Genomic DNA, 8,515 nt, shown 5'->3' with positions numbered 1-8,515 from the left:
GACTCCTGGCTGCTTCGAGTGTTCGCGCTTGAAGAAACCCCCACCCAGGGGGAAACTGGGTCTCGGGGGGGGGTTGCTGGGTTCTGGAATCTGTCAGAGATGCCAGGGGAAACCCATGGCACACCCCTCCTCCCTTAGTCTGTCCAAGTAAACCCCTTGGGGTGGCCACGGGAGGGAGGGGGATTTTTGGGTGGACCGCAGGGTAGCCACAAGCAGCCTATGGTCGGTGCCCACAAAATCGGCCTCCGGAAAACCCTGCATTCTGGAGGATCCCCATCGCGTCTAAAAAAGAATGGGGCGTTCTCCTGGCCACGTACCCGTATGCTGTACCAAATCCAGCGTGCGGGTTGGAGCACTGGTACCAGGAGCCAGAGACCCTCATTTTCTGGGACCTAGCAAATCCCGGGAAGGAGGCTTTCTCGCTGCTGGGATCAGCTCCCGAGCCATGGGGGGGACAGGGACATCTCGTAGCCACCTCATCACAATGGGGATACCGCATTAAAGTCGCCCAAACAAATGCGAATACTCCCGGGAGCAATTATCTGCCAAGATGCGAGTTTGGCAAGAACGCCTCTTTCCAAAATCGTTTTTATAAGATGGTAGGGGTATACAGCAATAAGAGACAAGAAGCCAAAAGCATCTTCAGTCTCAATGCCATAAACCTCATAAACCCGGTGTCACCTCGACTATCGCGGGTTGAAGTCGACTGGAGAGCATGGCTACATCGGGGGGGGTGACCACGCTGCGGCCCCACCGTAGAGGGGTAACCACCCCCGTTATCGTGCCGCTACCAAAGGGCTTTTCACCCCTGAGAGGGGAGCCACCTCAACCCCCGACGCTTTAATTCCCCGGTAGCAGAGGTAACCACTCTCCTGCCGCAGGGACCGGATGTTCCAAGGCCCACCCGGAAAGCACGCCTGAGATTAAGCCCCGGGGGGGTCACTCCCGGGGGCATGCCCCTTCTGCCGCCCCCGCCGACACAGCCCCAAAAAAGGGGGTCGGAGGTTTTGGGACCCCCATCCACCTGTGGGGGCCCGAGGGGTTTCCCCACAAGCTTTAGGTGGGGTTGCGCCTTCGGGGGATAATCTGTTCCAATCCTGCACCCCGAATTTGCCCTCCCGCGGGACCCACACCCCGCCTTACTTGCTGGGGGGGGGGGGAGGGACACCACCCCTCCCCCCAGCATTCCATTTATAAAAGACTTTGCCAGAGGGGTATTCTGGGGGGAGGGGGATGCCAAGGCCCCACCTCCCTGACCCCACCCATTACCCCGGGTTTGGCTAGGGGGAAAGAGTTGGTACAAAGCCAGAGCATGTCACAGCCGGTGGGCCAAACCCCGTCCTCTGGGGCCCCTGCTGCCCCGGGAATCCCCCAGATTTAGCCTGGGACCGCAGAAGCCTGCAGAATCTTGATGATGGAGAGGCATGACCCCAGGGGAGATTATGCAAAGGCGCTCCCTTTTTTGCACTGAGCTAGCCCGGGGGGAAGCTGCAAGCGGAAGGGATGCAAAGCATTAACACTATCTAGGCTACCACACCATCGCTTCCCTCACCAAAAATATATATTATATGTGTATATTTTTAAATATATATTTTATATATATATATATATAATATTATTTTATATAGTATTATATATCTACATATTATATAATATATATATATATATATTACATATATATAATATAATATAACATATTATAATTAATATATATAATATAATATATTACATATATATTATACATATAAAATTACTAATATTATATACATATATATATATATACATATTATATATATATAAATATATATATCTATATATATATATAATTATATATATATAATATATATATTATACATATAATTTTTATTTGTTACGCCGACCACCTCGTCTCTCTGCCACCAACACAAGGCAGGCTAGGCAGACGGCGTGCTATCCACAGGGTCGTGAACACTGAACAGCTCCAAGAGGCACCGAGCACCACAGCGTCCCAGAACACACCAGGAGGGAAACGCCAGGTGGCGAGGCAGGGCACGAAATAAACACAAAATGACAGTCTTTCCTTTATTTACACAAGTTATTTTTTATTTAAACAAGTTATTTACCCGTACACTTTTTATAGGCACAATACATGGGGGAACGCAGCATGTCACACTGCCACGATACAGCTTATAACAGGGCAACACAAAGTTATATCAGGTCACAAGGGCACACACGAGGTCTTCACAGGAGCAGCACCCAACTGCGTCTCTCTTGGCTTGTTCCTCCGCTCCTCCGCTCACAGCCATTTGCGTCATGTTTGCCCAGGTCCCTTCATGTTAGCACATGCCAGGTCATCCTTTTCATGTTAACACATGTTTCGCACAGAGACAAAGACCCACTGGCGTAGCAATAAATATATATATATATATATATATATATATATATATATTAATATATATATAATATTATATATATATATATATATACATATATATATATACATATACATATACAATATATATAATATATATATATATATATATATATATATATATATTTATGGATTATATATATATATATACATATATGGATTATATATATATATATATATATATATATATATATATTCCTACGCCAGTGGGTCTTTGTCTCTGTGCGAAACATGTGGTAACATGAAAAGGATGACTTGGGCATGTGTTAACATGAAAAGGATGACTTGGGCATGTGTTAACATGAAGGGACCTGGGCAAACATGACGCAACTGGCTGTGAGCAGAGGAGAGGAGGAACAAGCCAGGAGAGCAGTTGGGTGCTGCTCCTGTGAAGACCTCGTGTGTGCCCTTGTGACCTGAGATAAATCTGGTGTTACCCTGTTATAAGCTGTATTGTGCTGTGTGACATGCTGGTTTCCCCCCTGTATTGTGCCTATAGAAAAGTGTACGGGTAAATAACTTGTGTAAATAAAGGATAGACTGTCATTTTGTGTTTACTTCGTGCCCTGCCTCGCCACTTGGCGTTTCCTCTCCTGGTGTTCTGGGACGCTGTGGTGTTCGGTGCCTCTTGGAGCTGTTCAGTGGTCACGATCCTGTATATAACACGCCGTCTGTCTAGCCTGACTTGTGTTGGTGGCAGAGAGACGAGGCGATCGGCGTAACAATTGGTGTCAGGAGTGGGATTTGTGATATTTGATCAGTGACGCGTCGATTTATCATGTCGTCCAAAGAGGCAGGCACGAGTGAGGTGAAGTCGAGCCAGATGGACCTGATCACTGCCATGCTGGCCGGTATGAGGGAGGAAATGGCACAAAGGGCAGAAGAGCAGGCACAGAGGGCACGCAAGCAGGCGCACCATCTCGTCGAGATGCAGGCAAGGAAGGCAGAGGAACAGTTCTGCCGACTTGTTGAGGTGCTACAGAGCAATCTTGCATCTGTGAAGATGGAAACTCAGCAGTACACCGACAAGGCCTGCAACAGCGTGAAGAGTGAACTGATGGAGGAGGTGCAGACTCTGAAGGGCGAGGTTCAGGGCCTGAGGGAGGAAGTGAAGGCGAAAAGGCGGCGTCACGAGGTAGTAACGTTGCAAGCAGAGAAGGCAGACGAGGTTCTGGGAGCAGATGCCAGAGTGTCAGATTTACTGGGGTCTGCCTGGGGTCCGTGGCAGGAAACCCCCGGGCCTCGCAGCATCGTGTCGGAGCCAGTGGTCGCTGCAGAAGGCTGGGGACCCATCGGAATCGCTCCCTTGGGTATAGGTGGCGGCAAACTCGGACCTGGTCAACCCGCCTCGTTGCCTCCTCACCCCCTTCCTCCCCCCGGGCGTGTTAGTTCACGGCACGCGTTCTCCACCCTGCAGCCTCTCGGCCTCCAGACATTCTGTGAGCGTAAGCCAGCTGAGTACGACGGGAAGGTGGCCTGGGAGGCATATGTCGCCCAATTTGAAATGCTGGCATCTGCCCAGGGCTGGAGCCAGGAAGAGAAGGCCCTGCAGCTGGTAATAGCGCTAAGGGGCCCCGCGGTGGAAGTGCTGGGGCATCTGCCGCCATCCCAACATGCCTCTTACACCAGCCTGGCAGAGGCTTTGAAACGCCGTTTCGCGCACCACCACCAGGCCGAGGTATATCGGGCGCGCTTGAAGAAGCGGACTCGTGAGCGTGGCGAGACACTGTCCCAGCTGGCGCAGAATGTGGAGGCGCTGGTAAGGAGGTCGTACCCTGTGGCTGCGGAAGAGATGATTGTGGTCCTGGCCCGCGATTTCTTTGTTGATGCTTTACAGGACCAGCAGCTGCAAATCTACGTCAAGCAGGCACACCCTGAGGACCTGCAGGTGGCGCTGCGGGGCTTGGAGTTGAGGCCTTCCTGAAGGAACCGTGGCCTAGAGCCAGCTGCTCTAGCCCGCGTGACCCAGGCCGGAAGGCTAAAGTGGAGAAAACGCATAGGAAGGTGAGCCGAGAACTTCCAAGGCTTGTGTTGGGGCTGCGGAGAGTAGGGCACCAGACTAGTCAGTGTGAGGGAGCGGAAACACATCTCTAACCAGACGGATTTGAGCCTCAGCAGTGCTGCAAGGACTGGACAGGTAGGTCACCATCCGAGCGCATGTCCTAGGCTAAGGAGTGGTACAGGTGGAAAGGCTGGAGAAGGGGCGAACCAGCCGTCCCGGTCCCGGGCCCGATGGGTAAGCGCCGTCGAACCGCACGATGCGGTGAGGCTCAATAGATGGGAAGCCATGCGCCTGACAGGGCACGGGCTGAGAAGACCCTAGTGCGGCCTGATATGTTGGCCACTATGCGATTCAGACGCACACGAGACTGTGTGGTGTCACAGGGATGTGGCAGCTCAAGGGGCCAGTGGTAGCTCGTATGGTGGAGCGGTGCAGCGGGCGGTGTATGGGCCGATCTGGACGAGCAGTTTGGGGCTTGACTATGCGCAGAGTAAGGCGTGCGTGACTTGGACGGAAGCGGAGGGGCACGGTGAAGAGGTGCTGCTCAGAGGGGTGTGCAGAGGTAGTACGGCTGAGGACTGCACTGCCCCAGGACGAGTCTAGATCGGGTCAACATCAAGAGTGATGGGAGTAGAGGGCCTGTGGAGCCCACCAAAACCGAGCTGGCATGGCGTAGCGTGGCGGAGCCTTTTGGACCAGGGAGGGTTGTTACAGTGTTGGTAGTACTTCTCCAATAAGGACCTGAAAGGCCAGTGGTGCAAAGCTGGGCACTTGAGGAAGTGGAGCGTCAGAAGAGTCGTCGGGGAGCGAGGAGTGGGTTGGTGTGGGGCCGTTGCGACTCCGAGGACTGGGCACCGGCATGGCATCATGGGCCAGGAAGCTCTCCTGGGCCAGGTGAAAAGAGATACCCGTAGCCCCAGACGCTGGGATGAGGACGCTGGCAGCGTCGAACCAGCATGAGACGATGCATGGTTGGACGGAGGCGTGCACAGACTAATGGAAATGCCCCTGGACAGGTGACATTGGGGCATGAGAAACCCTGTGCAGCTGATATTAGGCCACACTGCGCTCCAGAGCACCCAGGAGACGGGATGGTGCTACAGTTGGGTATTGTCGTGCAGAACTTTTCAAAGGCCAGTTGGATGTGCCGTATTGGCTGGGCATATTAGCAATTGCGTGTGCGGTTTAGGAGCAAGCGACGAGCCTGTGTTGCATGGGGCGGACTACCTGTACGCCAGAGTGGCTTGCTCTGTGACTGGAAACATGTGTTAACTGAAAGGATGGGATTGGCAGTGTGACATGAGGGCCTTGCCATGAGAATTGGCTGTGACAGAGGTGAAAGGAAGCTGAGTCTTGTGACTCGTGAACCTTGTCCCATGGACTGGAGTCAAATCTGGTGTTACTGATAAGCTGATGGTGGTACAGTGGCCTCTTAGTGTTGAAGTACATGTAATAAACCTGCATTTTTCTGGCCTAGCCTGCCTTGGGGTGGCCTTGGGACAGGGGACGGCGTAGTAAGTGTAGGTAGCTAACTTTCATATATAGACCTGATATATACACTGGTGCAATAGCTGGCAGCTTGTGCAAGAGAAGTGGATGCGTAAAATAGTCATATAGATATATATGTGTGGTGGGTATCATATAATGACTGATCTATATAGAACATATGGACTATAGCATATATATATGCTATGATATATCTTGGGCATTATATATATAATATAATATAATATATATATAGTGGAGAGTGACCGATATTATAATGATTTTGGATTACATATATATAGTATATATATATGTAATGTATATATTTTGGTGTATAGATCATAGGAGATATTATATATGATATATACACAAATATTACAAGACTATATATAACAAGTAAATATGGTCATGATAATTTTATGTATTTTGAGATATATTATTTTATATTACGGTATATATAATATTAATATAATAATATATTGTATAAATTATTATGAGATATATATATATATAATTTATATAATAGATATAAGATAATATATATATATATAATATAGATGCAATATAATATAATATTGCTATATAGTAGCGTAGATAGATCTATATAGATAATATATATAGTAGAGATATGGGATATTTGATAGATAGTATATAGATAGATATACCTATATATCTAGATAATATTAGTTATATGTATATATATATCTAGTATATAGTCTATATAGATATATATGATATATAAATATATATATATATATATATAATGTAGTATTATATATATTATATATAAATATATAATATAGACTTATATTATAAGTATTAATATATAGTAATATCACTAAATATATATACAATCAAAACATATATATATACATATCATGATAGATAGATATATCTTATATATATAGTATCATACTTATATAATACACCCACACACACACATATATTATATATATATATATTCATTTATACATATAATATATATATATGTATATATATATGTATATGATATATATATATATATTATATATATGTATATATATATATATATATATATATATATATATATATATATATGTATATTGTTACGCCGATCGCCTCGTCTCTCTGCCACCAACACAAGGCAGGCTAGGCAGACGGCGTGTTATATACAGGGTCGTGAACACTGAACAGCTCTAAGAGGCACTGAACACCACAGCGTCCCAGAACACCAGGAGAGGAAACGCCAAGTGGCGAGGCAGGGCACGAAGTAAACACAAAATGACAGTCTTTCCTTTATTTACACCATTTATTTACCCGTACACTTTTCTATAGGCACAATACAGGGGGGAAACCAGCATGTCACACAGCACAATACAGCTTATAACAGGGTAACACCAGATTTATCTCAGGTCACAAGGGCACACACGAGGTCTTCACAGGAGCAGCACCCAACTGCATCTCATGGCTTGTTCCTTTGCTCCTCCGCTCACAGCCAGTTGCGTCATGTTTGCCCAGGTCCCTTCATGTTAACACATGCCCAAGTCATCCTTTTCATGTTAACACATGTTTCGCACAGAGACAAAGACCCACTGGCGTAGCACTATCCCCCCCTATCAAGCAGACGACCCGTCTGCTCTGACATACCTAAACCTGAAACAAACTACAGAAAATTTAAATAAAATTAGTCCTCAAGAACAAACAAAATTCTTTCAAACTAAAGTAACCGTAATTGAAAATTAGTTCTCAGAAATACAAAAATCTTTCATGCAGCGCATCTTTCTTCGCTCTCGCTGGGGTCGCTCTGGAGGAGGTGTGGGCGGCGGTAGATTGGCAGTGGCACCCAGAGGGGTATCTCCTGCCCCAAGACCTGGCTCATGGTCACCATTGACGTCTGTTGCATCGCCCTCACAGTCCAAATGCTCGTCCTCATCTCGGTCAGCGTCTGCCACGTCCTCATCGCCGCTACTGGGGCTAGCGTCATCTTCTTTTTCACCATGGCCCCAGGAGTAGCTTCCTGGCCCATGGTAATGCCATAGCCGGTGCGCCAAGTCCTCGAGGAAGTCAGGCAACGGCCCCACACCAACCAACTCCTCGCTCCCCGACGACTCTTCTGGACGCTCCACTTCCTCACAAGTGCCCAGCTTTGCACCAGCTGGCACTTTCAGGTCCTTATTGGAGAAGTTAGCTACCAACACTGTAACTAACCCCTCCCCTGGTCCAACAAGGCTCCGCCCAACCGCTACGCCATCAGCCAGCTGCAGGTTTTGGATGGGCTCCACGAGGCCCTCTACTCCACGCATCACTCTTGATAGTTGACACCGGATTCTAGACTCTGTCCTGGGGACAAGGTGCAGTCGCTCAGCCGTAACTACCTCTGCACAGCCAACCTCTGGAAGCAAGGGCACCTCTTCACCGTGCACCCTCACCAGCTTCCGTCCAAGGTCGACGCACGCCTTACTCTGCGTCAGGTAGTCAAGGCCCAGCAAACAGTGCTCGTCCAGATCGGCCACATACACCGGCAGCCGCTGCACCGAGCTGCCCACGCCAATACGAGCCTCCACTGGCCCCTTGAGCTGCACACAATACCCCGTGACACCACACAGTCTCTGTGGTGCGTCTGGAAGTCGCATAGTGGC

Source organism: Penaeus monodon, chromosome 2 (assembly GCF_015228065.2).
Source record: "Penaeus monodon isolate SGIC_2016 chromosome 2, NSTDA_Pmon_1, whole genome shotgun sequence".
NCBI classification, from domain to species: Eukaryota; Metazoa; Arthropoda; class Malacostraca; order Decapoda; family Penaeidae; genus Penaeus; species Penaeus monodon.
This window is presented reverse-complemented; position numbering follows the sequence as displayed.